This window comes from Rhinopithecus roxellana, chromosome 10 (genome assembly GCF_007565055.1).
Source record: "Rhinopithecus roxellana isolate Shanxi Qingling chromosome 10, ASM756505v1, whole genome shotgun sequence".
NCBI lineage: Eukaryota > Metazoa > Chordata > Mammalia > Primates > Cercopithecidae > Rhinopithecus > Rhinopithecus roxellana.
This window is the reverse complement of record NC_044558.1, coordinates 13,909,566-13,927,071: the sequence shown is the minus strand read 5'-3', so window position 1 is coordinate 13,927,071 and position 17,506 is coordinate 13,909,566.

Sequence of the window (17,506 nt, the reverse complement as noted above, 5' to 3'; positions counted from 1 at the left end):
TTACATTTCTCAATGTTTGGCCAGACGTGGTGGCTCACACCTGTAATCCCAGCACTTTGGGAGGCTGAGGTGGGTGGATCACAAGATCAGGAGTTCAAAACCAGCCTGGCCAAGATGGTGAAACGCCGTCTCTACTAAAAATACAAAGTTAGCCAGGAGCGGTGGCAGGCGACTGTAATCCCAACTACTTGGGAGGTTGAGGCAGGAGAATTGCTTAAACTCAGTGTGGTAGAGGTTGCAGTGAGCCGAGATCACGCCACTGCACTCCAGCCTGGGCAGCAGAGTGAGACTCCGTCTCAAAAAAAAAAAAAAAATTGTCAATGTTTAATTCAGTGGCATTAATCACAGGGCAATTTATCTCTAGAAAAACTGAGTTTTTCCATTTTGGTTTGAGTATATATAGCTGGTCAGATTAAAAGAATGTTTGCTGGCCAGGCATGGTGGCTCACACCTGTAATCCTAGCACTTTGGGAGGTTGAGGAGGGTGGATCGCCAGAGGTCAGGAGTTCGAGACCAGCCTGGCCAACATGGCAAAACCCCCATCTCTACTAAAAATACAAAAATTAGTTAGGCATGGTAGCAGAAGCCTGTAATCCCAGCTACTTGGGAGGCTGAGGCAGAAGAATCGCTTGAACCCAGGGACAGAGGTTGCAGTGAGCCGAGATCATGCCACTATACTCCAGCCTGGGCAAAAAAGCGAGGTCGTCTCAAAAAACAAAATCTTCACTGTGGCACTGCTATAATTAGACTTTTGTTTTAAAAGCAAATGAAAAGAAATGAGTATACACCTAAAGCAGAATAAGATCTTAGATCATAAGGGTCCAATGATGACCCTGTGATGAGATGCCTGATCTTTTACGGTAACAACAATTTTTTTAAATAGTGCTTTCTACTTTATAGCACTTTACAATTTACAAGTGATTTTCACATCCACCATCCCATTCGATCCATTGGATGGTTACCCAATGCTTTTCAATTATGAAATACACACACACACACACATAGAGACATACACATATATTATAATATATATTTTACTAAGATGCTAAGACTCTCACCTAATAAACTGCATTTGGGCCACTATCACTCTGCTGTTTTTTACAGCATAATCTGAGCCACCTCTATAACATAAAATAGACACATACCCCATGAGAATCTTTATTTACTGGCAGAGATGTCACTGCATGATTTTCAAAAAAGACTGTGCTTTTGGTTTTTAGCTGCAGTTGTTACTGCCGTGTCCTGCTGTTGACAACTCATTTTTCTAGACACCAAAACAACTAGTAGGGGTGGTTATTTAGAAAATTAGGAAAATCTGTCAACTTTATGGAAAGTGTCACTGTGGTAGTCATAAGTGCTGTTTTCCAAATATTTCCAAACTCTCTTGTCTTCCGGGTACACTGCCAGTTTGCACTTTTGCCCTTTTTGAGGTTGTGGGGGATGATAACGCTAATTCTGCCCTAAAAGTTGTGAGCAGAGGCTGGGCGTGGTGGCTCAAGCCTGTGATCCCAGCACTTTGGGAGGCCGAGACGGGCGGATCACGAGGTCAGGAGATCAAGACCATCCTGGCTAACACGGTGAAACCCCGTCTCTACTAAAAATACAAAAAACTAGCCGGGCGAGGTGGCGGGCGCCTGTAGTCCCAGCTACTCCGGAGGCTGAGGCGTAAACCCGGGAGGCGGAGCTTGCAGTGAGCTGAGATCCAGCCACTGCACTTCAGCTCGGGCGACAGAGCAAGATTCCGTCTCAAAAAAAAAAAAAAAAAAGTTGTGAGCAGAAATGACGTCACTTCCAAGTCCCAAGCAGTTAATTGTTGATGCAAGACCCTTGTGGGCTTTTTCCTTCCTCCCATGGTGGTAAGCAATATTCCACATGGCAACTGCCGCATTCATCTGGGTTCCATGATGGAACGTGCAAGAAATAAAGCTTTGTTGTTTTATGCCACTGAGACTTGGGACTGTTTGTTACATCAGCTAACCCAGCCCATCCCGACTGACATAGCCACTGAACCAGTCGTTTGGTATCGTGAGGTAAAGCAAGGAATTACTTGTCTGAACACTTTACCATCTGTTATTCTAGTGTTCTTCAAAGACATTCTTACATCAAAGAAGAACCGCCCTGCTCTTGACTGATGCATGCCAGACTGCTCTGCCAGCCATGTGGCTCCATGCTTGTCCACATAATTACAATTCACAGAGATAGTTTGCTTCCATCATAAAAGCATGTAGAAGGTCACCCTGCAGGCAGCAGAGGGCTGGTTTAAGGTGGAGCCCTCGAAGTGTGGCCTCTGGACCTGGGCCTGGTCGGCTGATGGTTTGTCACTAGTCTGCCACAAAGTAAGTATAGAACTCAAGAGTAAGCACTTAGAATCTTCTGTCTCCCAGACAAAAAGCAATTCTGTCTAAGTGACTGAGAGCAAAATAGACTTCACAAAGGAGGTCAAAAGCTCAAGTTCTGTCTTACACGGGGTTGGTGGGGGGTAGAAATTCACTGAGCAGATGATGTCGGGAATGGTACTCAGAAAAGCCACACACAGGAAGTCTCTGTGTGAGTTAGAAACATGTGCCCCCTCTGAGCGGATGAATTTCAAAATGTGCCCCCACCCCAAAGGATGCGGCTTCAGGCCGGGGTCCAGGGCTTGGCCAGCAGTGAGGCTGGATTCCAACCCCACCCCAACCATCTCAGCTGGGTGCCTTTGTGCAGTGCAAAAAACCCAAACTAGTCAACTGACTGCATTGGCCCAGGTATGCAGGTCAGAAAAGTCTGTCTGGAGGTGAGGCTGCAACGAAAACCAAGGCTCATTCAGTGAGCTACAAGACCTCCTTATGCTGGAGCAGAGATAGACAAAGAGAGAAGCAATGGGAGAGGCTGGCTCTGACCCACAGGGCTTCCATCCCAAAAGGAGGAATCTAGACGTGGTCTGTGTGTGAAGAGCACTGAAAGGAGAGGCCTGATCATCAGCAAGCACTGCTGTGCCAGGCCCTCTTGGAGCGCGAAGCAGAAGCAAACGTGTGTCCCTATGTGCACTTACCAAAAGATCCTCCCATGCTTTGAACCAAGTGGCAAAACCTCATTTAAAAGTCTCCAATCGGCCGGGCGCGGTGGCTCAAGCCTGTAATCCCAGCACTTTGGGAGGCCGAGACGGGCGGATCACAAGGTCAGGAGATCGAGACCACCCTGGCTAATACGGTGAAACCCCGTCTCTACTAAAGAATACAAAAAACTAGCCGGGCGACGAGGCGGGCGCCTGTAGTCCCAGCTACTTGGGAGGCTGAGGCAGGAGAATGGCGTAAATCCGGGAGGCGGAGCTTGCAGTGAGCTGAGATCCGGCCACCGCACTCCAGCCTGGGCGACAGAGCCAGACTCTGTCTCAAAAAAAAAAAAATAAAAAATAAAAGTCTCCAATCAAAAAATATTAAGCCTCAGCTGGGTGCAATGGCTCACACCTATAATCCCAGCACTTTGGGAGGCAGAGGCAAGTGGATCACTTGAGGTCAGAAGTTTGAGACCAGCCGGGTCAATGTGGGTAAACCCCATCTCTACTAAAAATACAAAAAAACTAGCCAGGCATGGTGGCGTGTGCCTGTAATCCCAGATACTTGGGAGGCTGAGGCAGGAGAACCGCTTAAACCTGGGAGGCAGAGGTTGCAGTGAGCCAAGATCTCACCATTGCATTCAAGCCTGGGGAACAGAATAAGACTCCACCTCAAAACAATAAAAATTAAAAATTTATATATATATACATATATATATGAAGCCTCCTTCCCCCATCTCCCTTTCCCCTTTCTTCTCTCTTTTAAAACAAAAACAAAAATAAAAAGGCCAGGTACAGTGGTTCACACTTGTAATCCCAACACTTTTGGAGGCCAAGGCAGGATAACTTGAGCCCAGGAGTTCAAGACCAGCCTAGGCAACATAGCAAGACCCCTATCTCTAAAAAAAAAAAAAAAAAAAAAAAAAAAAAAAAATTATCTAATAAAAATATCCAAGAGGTTGGGCGTGGTGGTTCATGCCTGTAATCCCAGCACTTTAGGAGGTTAAGACAGAAGAATTGCTTGAATCCAGGAGTTCAAGATCAGCCTGGGCAACCTAGCAAGACCCCCCTCTCTACTAAACATCAAAAAAATTAGCTGGGCGTGGTGGCACGTACCTGTGAACCCAGCTACTCAGACAGCTAAGGCAGAAGGATTGCTTGAGCCCTGGTGGTCAAGACTGCAATGAGCTGTGATCGCACCGCTGCACTCCAGCCTGGCAACAAAGCAAGATCCTGTCTCAAATTTTTTTAATAAATTTTTTAGAAAGTACCAAAGAATGGTGGTACACACCCATAGTTCCAACTACTCAGGAGGCTGAGGTGGGAGAATTGATGTGGCTTGAGAGGTTGAGGCAACAGTGAGCCATGATGGTGCCACTGCACTTTAGCCTGGGCAACAGAGCAAGATGCTGTCTCAAAAAAAAATATTATAAGTCCTCGCTTTCTTTCATCTCCCTTTCTTCCCTCTCAAAATACAAACAAACTATATATATGTGTGTGTGTGTGTGTGTGTGTGTGTGTGTGTGTGTGTGTGTGTGTGTAGTGTGTGTATAGGTACGTGTGTGTGTATATATATATACATATAATATATATATATATATAGCCTTTCATTGCCAAATCTGTTTGTACCCCATTGTCAACCCTCGCAGATCCATGGCAGGCACACAGCACCCACGCAAGCCCAGGATCCGAAGCCTGATTGGGAACGGTTCCTCTCTCGCAATAACGCAGGTTTGTAAAACAAACCAAACCGCCTGGTTTTATAAGATTTTGATATGCTGTTTATCATGGGCTTTTTGGTATTGATTTTGTTTTTAAAAATATTGCGGTAAGGCTGGAGAAACTGAGGCAAGTATCAGAGCAGGAATGAAAGTTTATTAAAAGGCTTTAGAGCAGGAATGAAAGGAAGTGAAGTACACTTGGAAAAGACCACGCGGGCGACTTGAGAGATCAAGAGGACAGTCTGACCTTTGACTTAGGGTTTTATAAGTCATGAAGCACAAGACATGCTTCCGGAGTCTTGTGTTCCTTCTCCTCTGACTCTTCCCTTGGTGTGGCCTGTCCACACGCGCAGTGGCCTGCCAGCACCTGGGAAGGGAGCATGCGCAGTGTGTGGCCTGCAAGCACCTGGGAAGGGAGCATGCACAGTGTGTGGCCTGCCAGCACCTGGGAGGGGAGCATGCGCAGTGTGTTTGTACGTATGCAGGAGTTGTACACATGCTCACGTGAGGCGTTCTTCCCTTATCAGTCGAATGTCCCTAGAAGGTCATATACCAGTTAAACTTTGCCATTCTGCCTCTTAGTGGTCATGCTTGAGCCTACTTCCCCAACTCCTAAGATCTTATCGGGAAGCTTTTCATCACCCGTTTCAGGTGTTTTCTATCTACTGGGAGCCTGTCTTTCCCTGGCACCGGCTGTGACCAATTATTATTTTAGAGCAACAGACTAACAGCCGCCTGACCATCACCTGATGGTCACCTGAGGTTCCTGGTATTGGAATGGACCCTCTCCTACCCTGCTCATACTTGACAGCCACCTACTGTAACATCCCTAGGCAGATGAAGATGAGAGTGTGGAGTTCCAACAGAGGCAGACATTAGGGAATGAGCTGAAAGGTGGAGGTGGAAGTTGTGCAGGGAGATGAGATTGCACTGGGTACATAAGAAGAGAGCCTCAGCAGGTTTTGTGGTGGAGCAGGCTGTCCCATCTCCAACCAAGCTCCCCCTACGCCTTTGTCTCCATATGGAGTTCCGCTGTTAACCCTGGGCATCTCCAGCAAGATCCCTACGGGGAGGGGGAACTAATCTGAGTACTGTTTGCAGAACCACACACGACAGCTCTGAATGAATAAGCCAAGAGAACACCCTGAGATTCTTCCTGCGGATCTGGATTCCCAAGCCGGGAAGGGGTTGTTGGAGCCTGCATGGAAGATTAGTAGATCTGCAAAAACACAATGTGGGTGACTGGCCGACGCATTGTCCCGACCCTGTCCAAGCAGAAGAATCGCCGCGATACTTGCTCCAGATACAAATTCTTGGGCCCTGACTCAGATCGACTAAATCAGAACGTCCAGGAGGCCTCAAAACACTGCATTTTTAACAAATTCCCATGTGATTTTTAACACAGTATAAGTTTAGGAAGCGCTGCTCTGTTGACAAGGAAAGGCTCCAGTCTGGTTTGTAGCAGACTGTCCAGGCTTTCCCAATTTGGTGCAAAAAGGCAGAAAGTGATTGGCTTGAGAGGGCAGAATCAATGGAAAGAGTTTATGAATTATTTCTGCCCCTGGGAACTTCGTCTTTCACTTTTCATCTTCTTCCCCACCCCCATCTCTTTGGAGTATAATGTCCCCCACGCCACGGTTCCACATCAGCTCTGACCTGGGGCTCCCACCCAGCCTCCATCCAGGACACGCTCACCCTGTTTGTGTAAGAGAGAACATTGCCAAAAGCAGCTTATGCCTGAAAATTCAAGAAGACAAATTCTCCCTGAGCCTATTTGCTGGCATTCACATCTGTTTCCAGTTTGGTGTATATCATCTGAAGGGTCCTTGTTCATCCATTTTGGTTCAAGTCAGTTTAGAAAAAAATGCACTTTACGCTGGGCGCAGTGACTCATGGCTGTAATCCCAGCACTTTGGGAGGCTGAGGCAGGCGGATCACTTGAGGTCAGGAGTTTGAGACCAGCCTGGCCAACATGGTGAAACCCCATCTCTACTAAAAATACAAAATTAGCAAGGCATGGTGGAGGGCACCTGAAGCTACTTGAAAGGCTGAGGCAGGAGAATCACTTGAACCCAGAAGGTGGAGGTTGCAGTGAGCCAAGATCATGCCACTGCACTCAGCCTGGGTAACAGAGTGAAACTTCATCTCAAAAAAAATTTTTTTTAAAAGAAGGAAGAGGCCGGGCGCGGTGGCTCAAGCCTGTAATCCCAGCACTTTGGGAGGCCGAGATGGGCGGATCACGAGGTCAGGAGATCGAGACCATCCTGGCTAACACGGTGAAACCCCGTCTCTACTAAAAAATACAAAAAGCTAGCCGGGCGAGGTGGCAGGCGTCTGTAGTCCCAGCTACTCGGGAGGCTGAGGCAGGAGAATGGCGTAAACCTGGGAGGCGGAGCTTGCAGTGAGCTGAGATCTGGCCACTGCACTCCAGCCCGGGCGACAGAGCGAGACTCCGTCTCAAAAAAAAAAAAAAAAAAAAAAAGAAGGAAGAGAAATGCATTTGGAAAACAATGCAATCGATCTTTGGGGAAAATCCATTTAAAATGCTTCTCTTATTGTTTTTTGGGGGTTTTTGTTTTGTTCAGCTTTGGGGTATGCTTTTCTCTTTTCTCATATTTACAGTTTGTTCTTGTGTGGTTCTCCTAGGAAACAGCACTTTCCCAGGCTTGACAAAGAAAAGCCTCAGGGAAATAAACTGGGATGTGATGAAATGTATTCAGCCCAAGAAGTAAAAAATTCCTTTCCTTTCTTCCAAGCCTGAGGCTTGTAAGTTGCTTTTATCACACTGGATTTAAGTGTTCTTATATGGAAACAAACACACACAAAAATCTGATGGTTGATCAGCTGGAATTCATCAAAATTATTTGAAGACAAATTGTCATTCAAGACACCAGAATGGACAAGAGAGGATCCTGAGAGCTGTGTTCTGTGAGGGAAAGACCATCATTCTAATTAGCCTGTGACAAAAAAAAAAAAAAAAAAAACACCCTTCTCCCAAAAAGTTTATTCATTTTACCCATGTATACAGGCACTGTTCTAAGCTCAGGGAATACTGGGAAAAACAGAACAAGTTTCTGTCCTTCTAAACCTATATAATAATGAGAGAAAAACACACAAACCAACAAATAAATCTAAATTTAAAATTTCAGTACCCTGAAGACTTACCTGGCCAGAGCAGCCCAGCATTAAACTGCCTGCTCCGGCCGGGCACGGTGGCTCACACCTGTAATCCCAGCACTTTGGGAGGCTGAGGTGAGCAGATCATTTGAGGTCAAGAGTTGGAGACCAGCCTGGTCAACATAGTGAAACCCTGTCTCTACTACAAATACAAAATTAGCCGGGCATGGTGGCTCGTGTCTGTAATCCCAGCTACTTAGGAGGCTGAGGCAAGAGAATCTCTTGAACCTGGGAGGTGGAGGTTGCAGTGAGCTGAGATCGCACCACTGCACTTCAGCCTGGGCAATAGAAAGAGACTCGGTCTCAAAAAGTAATAATAATAAAAAATTTAAAACTACCTGCTTATATCTGAGCCAGCTTGTAGTCCCAGCTACTCAGGAGGCGAGGCGGGATGACTGAGCCCAGGAGCTCAAGATCAGCCTGGGCAACATAGTGAGAACCTGTCTGTACAAAAGATAAAAGGTAAATAAAAATGAAAGATCATGAAAATGAAGGTCACAGGGATGGATCACTCGCTGTGGGCTGGGACAGCTGGTGACATGCACTGCTTTTCAGCTACACAATCGACAACCTTGCTTTGCTACTGATTTGAATGGAAATGTGTTTTATTTGGCATGACAATGTGCACATACACATACAGTGATAGGATGCAAGGGCACTGGTTTCATCTCACACGTAGAAATGACTCTCCGTACCTTACGCTTACAGCCAATTTGTGTATACAGCAGTGGACGTGGATGTGGGTGGATGTGTGGGTGTGTCTGTACACACAGCCACTAGCAGATACCCCACACATACCAGGAATTTCTGAAATCCTCACAGACCACTGAAGAAGATGTCTGAGGAGCATGAAAGCTTCTCTACTGCCAAGCATGGTGGCTCACACCTGTAATCTCAGCACTTTGGGAGGCCAAAGCGGGAGGATTGCTTGTGCTTGGGAGTTCGAGACCAGCCTGGGCAACATAGAGAGACCACCCCCATCTCTACAAAAAATCCAAAAAAGCTAGGTGTGATGGTAAACACCTGTAGTCCAAATTACTCAGAAGGCTATTGCCCAGCCTAGGTGACAGGGAAAGACGAAAGAAAGAAAGAGAGAAAGAAAGAAAGAAAAGAAAGAAAGAAAGAAAGAAAGAAAGAAAGAAAGAAAGAAAGAAAGAAAGAAAGAAAGAAAGAAAGAAAGAAAGAAAGAAAGAAAGAAAGAAAGAAAGAAAGAGAAAGAAGAGAAGGAGAGGAAGGAAGGAAGGAAGGAAGGAAGGAAGGAAGGAAGGAAGGAAGGAAGGAAGGAAGGAAGGAAGGAGAAAGAAAGAAAAAGAGAGAGAAAGAAGAGAAGGAGAGGAAGGAAGGAAGGAAAGAGAAAGAAAGAGAGAAAGAAAGAAAGAAAGAAAGAAAGAAAGAAAGAAGAAAGAAGAAAGAAAGAAAGAGAAAGAAAGAAAGAAAGAAACCTTTCCATTATGCAGAATATATAAACAGCCATTTTTCTTTCTAAACTCTAGCTTTCTTTTAAAGTTAAATGCAACAGACAAGCATGTAGACTCTAGCCCTGATGACCAGGGAAAAATATACAGGTACCAATTCATTGTTTCTGGCACTGCCACCAGGTTTGTCAGAGAAAGGAAAGGACAGAGGACCTAGCCAGGGCCTTGGGGGCAGGGAGGGGACGGCCACCATAATCAAAAGAACCACCTCTGAGCATGCCAGGTTCTGTGCTTTTAGGAGGCCACTCCTTCTCACCTTGTCGCCCATCTTTCATGAAGCTGGGGCATTCTGGAAACGCAGAGGAAAAACTGGAAGGACGCTCTATGATGAGGTCAAACCCATATGCCCAATTTCACACACAGGTCGTGACCCTTTGGGAATCGTAACTTAATATTTTCCTGAATTCCTGATTCTCTCTCTCTTTTTTTTTTTTTTTTTTTTTTTTGAGACGGAGTCTCGCTCTGTCGCCCAGGCTGGAATGCAATGGCACGATCTCATCTCACTGCAACCTTCGCTTCCCGGGTTCAAGTGATTCTCCTGCCTCAGTCTCCTGAGTAGTTGGGATTACAGGCTCACACTACCACGTCTGACTAATTTTTTGTATTTTTAGTAGAGATGAGGTTTCATCATGTTGGTCAGGTTGGTCTTGAACTCCTGACCTCGTGATCTGCCCGCCTCGGCCTCCCAAAGTGCTGGGATTACAGGTATGAGCCACTGCACCCGGCCAAATTCCTGATTCTTAAGTCCTTAATTTTAACTTTAGTTAAATTAACATTCTTTTATCTTCATTACTTTGCTAGGCCTCTGATTTTACAACTCTTCCTCCTACTTATCAGCTCTCACTCCCCATCCCCTCACCCTCACTCTGATGCTTTCTTCCCAAGGAAGCCCTGGCACCCCACCCCTTCCTCTCCCTCCCTCTAGTTCAGTATATTCTGGACCCTCATTCTGGCTCCCAAGTATCCAGAGGTCATGGGCTTGTGACTCAGATGACTAAACTCGTGCTACCCAAGTACAACGCACATGCCTTTTTGATTTTGCTGAGTAACACGAATCATGGGGTTCTTTCTTATGCAATTAATCACCCTCAAAGACAACATGGACTAGTTTTTTTTTTTCTTAAAAAGACAGTAGTTTTTGTCTAAAGAACAAAATCAAGCAATAGTTCAGACATTGACTACATGTATCTGAGGTGGGAGAACACAGTGGTGTTTACAAAATTCAAGTGCCTTTGCAAAGCATTTTAGATCATCACCTTGTCCACAATAAAGTCATGTTAATATAGCATGAGCTGGCTGGGCGCAGTGGCTCAAGCCTGTAATCCCAGCACTTTGGGAGGCCGAGGCGGGGGATCATGAGGTCAGGAGATCGAGACCAGCCTGGCTAACACAATGAAACCCCATCTCTACTAAAAATACAAAAATTAGCTGGGTGTGGTTGTGGGCGCTTGTAGTCCCAGCTACTTAGGAGGTTGAGGCAGGAGAATGGTGTGAACTCGGGAGACGGAGCTTGCAGTGAGCCAAGAGCGCACCACTGCATTCCAGCCTGGGGGACAGAGTAAGACTCTTGTATTTAAAAAAAAAAAAAAAAAAAAAAAAAAAAAAAAAAAAACATAGCATGAGCTCTATTCCCATGGCAGCTCCCATTCTAAAGCAAGGCTCTGAACAAGGGAGTTGTCCTGCAACACACAGCTCCCTTAATTTTAATCGACATCCAATCATAACACTAAAAGGTGAGGGCCCATCCCAAGAGTGAAGAGCATTTCCATTTTCACCTAAAGAGCAAAGGAAGCGTTTGGGTTGGAGGTTTAGGGAAGGAAAACTATCCAGTAAAACTAACAACCTAAGAACCTTCTATGGCTCTTAGATTCAAATATGAGGAATAACAACTCAGCCAATGAAAGTCCAAACCCTAAGAGTCACAAGCTGCTCCAAGCTTATCTAAGGCCTTGCTCCAGACAAAATTCCCCACATTGTCCCCAGCAGAGCCGGAGGATGTGTCCTCCCCTTTTAATAAGTATTATTATTGGATGTCGTTGGTAGTTGTGTGATACAAGACAAATTCTCTTCTTCGTAACTTTGCTTTAGAATGCAAGTTGCCTTAGAAATGGAGCGCATGCTATTTGAATAGCACTGAGCTTGAACATCACCAGCCAAGAAAGGACCCGCTATTTTGCAGGAAGCTCTTCTGGAATCTGCTTCCCTAAAATTTCTAACCACAGAGCCACCCGTTGGGCGGTCATTATTGAAAATGGTGGGGAGGCAGCAGGGAGTTAAACGGATAAGAAATCTGGAGGCAGCCCACCCCGCCCTGGCTCCCAGCCCATCATTTGACAGCTGTGGAGCCTTGGGTGTTACTTAGTCCCTGGGTGCTTTGGTGTCTGCAGGTGTTAAATAAAAAAGGGTGACAATAGTAATAACCCATGAGGTTTTTATACATATTAAATTATATTATATATCTAAAGCGCTTAGGCCGGGCACAGTGGCTCATGCCTATAATCCCAGCACTTTAGGAGGCTGAGGTGGGTGGATCACCTGAGGTCAGGAGTTCGAGACCAGCCTGGCCAATATGGTGAAACCCCGTCTCTACTAAAATACAAGAATTAGCCAGGCGTGGTGGCAGGCACCTGTAATCCCAGCTACTCAAGAGGCTGAGGCAGGAGAATCGCTTGAACCCGGGAGGCAGGGGTTGCAGTGAGCCAAGATCATGCCATTGTGCTCCAGCCTGGGTGATAAGAGCAAAACTCTGTCTCAAAAATAAATAAATGAAGCACTTCAAACAGAGCCTGGCACGGAGTAAGCACACAATAAATGTTAGTGATGGTGATGATCATGTCCCTGCAACATCTCCTCTCCGGGTTAACTAGCTCCAGTCCCATCAGCCATTCTGTATGTCATGAAACACTAAAAATAGCTCCTCTGTTAGAAGCTCCTCCATCAGAGTGAGCTGCACAGATGTGGATTTTATGCTCTGATGTGGTATCTCATGGGAACAGCACATGCTTTGACTTGGACTTCACAATTGTGTCAGTGCTGCCTACGATTGCTTTGACTTTCTGGCTGTTGTCTCATCACTGGTCCTTCTCAGTTTTCTAGACACCTCAAACTACCAGGTCTTTTGCATAAAAACTACTGTCAAACCAAATCTTTCCAATTTGTATTTATGTAATGTACTTTGACAGCATGAATACATTTACATCTATTAAGGTAAATTCTTGATTTGGGATCTTTATTCCAGTTATTGTAACATATTTGTATTCTGGTTTTATTATTCAGTCTTTCCTAATTTTGTGTCATGTGCGAAACTTGATAAATGTGCTCTATCTTTATGCAAGTGATTGATGTAAACGTTATCCAAACAGATGCAAAGATAGAGCCCTGTGGTGCATCACTGGAGACTTCCATGTAGTAAAGGATCTCTTCTTGAATGTTTGAGTTATGACTCCACCTAACTCTATTATCATGATCTCTGCTTTTTTCCATTGTTCATAAAGATATGCTAAAAATTGACACATGCTTTTTCTCTTTCAATTCCTGGCAGAAAAAAAAAAAAGCTGGCCTGGAAGCATTTCTTCTTAGAGAAACATAGTAGCTTTACATAATCAGGAAACACAGTGCTAAGCCCCTACAATCATATCCCAGAGCTCACAGCATGGCTACATGGGCTTGTTAGAGGAGTTTTCTGAGTTGAATTGATACAAACCCAGCAGGATTGACAGATCATCATATGGAAGGGGCTTGCACTAGAAGCAACTGGAACCAGGCAATTTGGTGTGGCATATGCGGCAACTAAATTTCACTAACATGTCATCTTCTTTTCTGTTGAAGACCATGATTGGATTGGACTTGGATTGAATCACTGGGCTCAGGGCAAACATCTTGGCTGAGTCATTACAAACACAAGTTATCTGCAGGGCTCTCCAAGGACTACCTCTGCACCTGCTCCCAGAAGCTGTACGGGGAGAGAGGGCTCTCCCAGGTGTGGCATTTGCTCCCTGAAGGGAGCCAGAATTCCATGCAAAGAGAAAGAAGGGGTATGGGTGTGGGTTTGGGGCTCATTATGGGCCTCAGGAAAGTTGAAGGAATCAATAACACAAACAAGTGAATAGGAATTCACTGTTGGTTGGGGGCATGGTGGCTCACACCTGCAATCCCAACACTTTAAGAGGCCACAGTGAGAGGATTGCTTGAGCCCAGGAGTTCAAGACCAGCCTGTGCAATATAGTGAGACCCCGTCTCTACAAAAAAAAAAAAAAATCTCAAAAATTAGTCAAGCATAGTGGCGCATGCCTCTAGTCCCAGCAACTCAGGAGGCTGAGTGAGAGGATCGCTTGAGCTCAGGAAATGGAGGCTGCAGTGAGCTGAGATCACACCACTACACTCCAGCCTAGGCGACAGAGCGAGACCCCATCTTAAAAATAATTAAAATGAAGAATTAACTGTTTACTGGATCCTGAGCTTAAGACTAGCTGAATCTGGTCAATTCTGAGATAAGTTAAAAGATGAATGGAAAATAAAATATCAGGCTGGGCATGGTGGCTCATGCTTGCAGTCCCAGCACTTTGGGAGGCGGAGGCAGGAGGATAGCTTGAGCCCAGGAGTTCAAGACCAGCCTGGACAACATACGGAGACCCTGTCTCTACAATTTTTTTTAACTAGCATTGTGTGGTCGCGTGCACCTCTGGTCCCAGTCAGTACTCAAAAGGCAAAAGGAGGAAGACCACCTGAGCCCAGGAGGTTGAGGCTGCAGTGAGCCGTGATCATATCACTGCACTCCAGGCTGGGTGACAGAGCAAGATCCTATCTCAAAAGAAAAAAAAATTACATTTAAAAATTTTTTAATGTTTTTAAAGAAAATCTCAGTAAAGGGCAGCGTGTAAGAACTGGATGAAACCTTGAATACATTATGATATGAAACCAAGTATATCAAAAGATGGTGCTTGAAAACCACAAATTTTACCACCTGACTCAGACTTCTTTATCATTGTTTTATTTAAAATGTTATTGTCTCTGATTGGAAAATACAGTCATGAGGGCTAAAACTTGAAATGATGTGAAAATGCATCCATTAAGCAGTGTTGCCCCACCACCCTCTCCGTCAGTCCTATCTCATGGTGGTGGGGAAAATGAAGACAGAACTCTTTGCCTTGCTTTGCAATCCCTCCTTTGACGGCCTTCTGTCCCAGGAAGCCAATGTTCATTTGATGTGGAAGAGGGACCTGTGTTTAACCAGAAGCTGTCCTCCCCTCGATCCCCTTCCCATAGCTTACACGCCAAAGGGAGAGGCAATGACCAGAGGAGAAATCAGGGGAAGAAAAGGCAATGGGGGAGGCAAAGGGAAAGGAGAGGAACACTTAAAATATACAGTGAAATTTGAGTAGGATTCTCTACTCCAAGACTTCTCTGGGAAAAGTGTCCAGAACTGACCACACAGGTGCTGATGGTAGAAAGAACACAGAACCGAAACCCTGATCTAGTTGCATTAACTCCATTAGGCCTGAGTTCCTCTGTAAAGTGAAGACTGTGGAGGCACCAACTGGAAGATTTCTGTGACCTTCTCAAACTCTAAAATTTTTGTCACTGGACTGTTCCACTTTGAAGGGTCAAGAAAGAAATCTGGAGGTTGCAGAAATCAGGGTCAGGCACACACACACACAAATCCAGCAGCATCCTTGGAACATCCTGAAGTCAAGAAAGGCACAGCGCTGTCTGCCCCGGATAGAAGGAATTCCAGAAAACAGCCACGAGGTTGGGTCACAGAATTTCCAAAGAGGGCTATCTACAAACTGGGGGTTGATTTCCCAGTTCCTGGATCTTAGCAGTCAACACTCCAGAAGGATTTTTTTCTGGAGCTGCCACCTCCAATTCTGAAATAATCCCATGTTTCAGACTGGGGCTGGAACGGTGGCAAACCTGCAGACCCTGGCAGCGACAGCAGGGCAAGGAAGGGAAAGGTCAGCTGGGCACAGTCCAGTTCTCAGCAGTAATGACAGGTCTAGAAATGAAGGAAGGAAGCTCAGAATGAATGCACGGGGGAAATGGGTTTTGCTGATGCATTTCCAGGGCCGGGCCGTACTCTTTGTTTTGGCACAGTTTTCCTGACAAACAGCCAGTGTTCTCAACACACAAATACTAGTCGACGTTAACAACAACAGCATATGAGACCGTTCTCCATAAAGATGCCAGATTGCATGCAAATGGACTGGAAGTACCTTGGAGGGTTTCACAAAAATAAGACAAAGGGCAAAGGAACTCTGCCAAAGGAGATGGAGAGCAATTCTTTAAAGATAGTAGGAGGGAGGAAGCGAAGAGCTCATAAATATAAGCCTCTTAAAATGGGACGCGTTTACCTCGCGCCTACTGGGTGTCTGCAGCTCAGCTTGGTGCCCCACACAGGAAAGCGGCTTAAGTGGCTGCCTTTGCAAGGCTCCGAGGCCCTGAAGGTTGATGCCTGGAGTGTCAGCGCCATCTAGTGGAAACATGGGGTATGGTCGCTTTGGACAGCCTCAGCCTAAAATGAGAGGCAGAGACAAACGGTCTATTTCGCATCTCACAATGAAAGATGAAAGGCTATTGAGTTTTATTTCATCATCGCCCGTTTAGGTCAAAGGAGATGCCACTTTGGCTCCCAGTCATCAATCAACTGGCAACACCCAAGGACCAGGCTGGGCTCCATTTGCACATTCCATTTCAGCCCAGGTAGGGATGGAGACACGTATAAGAACGGCTTCGGAATCTTCTCCAGTTTGATTCTGAGATGCCAAAGCCTCCAGGCCATGAGCGGTCCCTACTTAAACAGAAGTGCTATCCTTTGGTACCCTCTCCAAAGAAAAGAAAGAGTTAAAAATAATAATAATTTTTATAAAGAGCTTATTTATGTGCAGAAGGTGTGAGACCTGAAGATGAGTTAACAGCCACAGCACGGCGAGGAGGGGTGACAGGTACTGCTCAAATGAGCAACCTTCGGCCACCTGGCAAGAACAGGCATTCAGTGCAGGCTCCAAGGCTCCAGAGACCACTGTGTTTCTTAGAAGGGAAACAATGGGGCAGGGCACGGTGGCTCATGCCTCTAATCCCAGCACTTTCAGAAGCCAAGGGAGGTGGATCATGAGGTTTGGAGTTCGAGACCAGCCTGGCCCATATAGTGAAATCCTGTCTCTACTAAAAATACAAAAATTAGCAAAGCATGGTGGAGGAGGAGGTGGAGGAGGAGGAGGAGGAGGAGGAGGAGGAGGAGGAGGGCGGGCGGGGGGCGGGGAGAAGGAGAATTAGGAGGAGGGTGGGGAGGAGGAAGGAAGAAGGAGAAACAACAGTCCAGAGATGATGCCATTTCTGGGGAAAGAGGTTGACTTGAGGAAGGCAGTCATGGGGATAAAAGCTCCCACAGATCCTTTTCCCTAAAAAGAAAGCAGGCCGGGTGCAGTAGCTCACACCTGTAATCCCAGCACTTGTGGGAGGCCAAAGCAGGAGAATCTCTTGAGTTCAAGAGCAACCTGGGCAACAGAGCAAGACCCCCAACTCTACAAAAAATACATTTCTTGTGTTTGGTTTTCAAGAAGTGATTCAAATTGCTGCTCAGATTTTAAAACTTACTGTAACTATCAGTGTAAAGACCCATGCCTGGATCCTGTTTCATTTTTATACCAACTTGGTAAAAATGCTGTTCTTGACACCCTGTCCTCCCTATCCTCCCTCAAACCACATGTGATCTCTGAAAAAATAAAATTAGCCGAGTGTGGTGGTGCATGTCTGTGGTCCCAGCTGCTCAGGAGACTGAGGCAGGAGTATCACTGGAGCACAGGAGGTTGAGGCTGCAGTGAGCTATGACTGTGCCACCGCACTCCAGCCTGGGCCATAGAGCTAGACCCTGTCTCAAAAAAAAAAAAAAAAAAAAAAACGCCGATCCAGAGTATTTTGTGATTTTACCTTTTACTACTCCTCCCTTGCTTTGTTGGTAGTATGAAGACCAGAGAAGGAAAGAAAAGATGGAAGGGAAGCTGGGCACAGTGATTCCCACCTGTAATTCCAGCACTTTGGGAGGCCAAGGTGGGAGGATCACTTAAGATCAGGAATTCAAGACCAGCCTGGCCAACATGGTG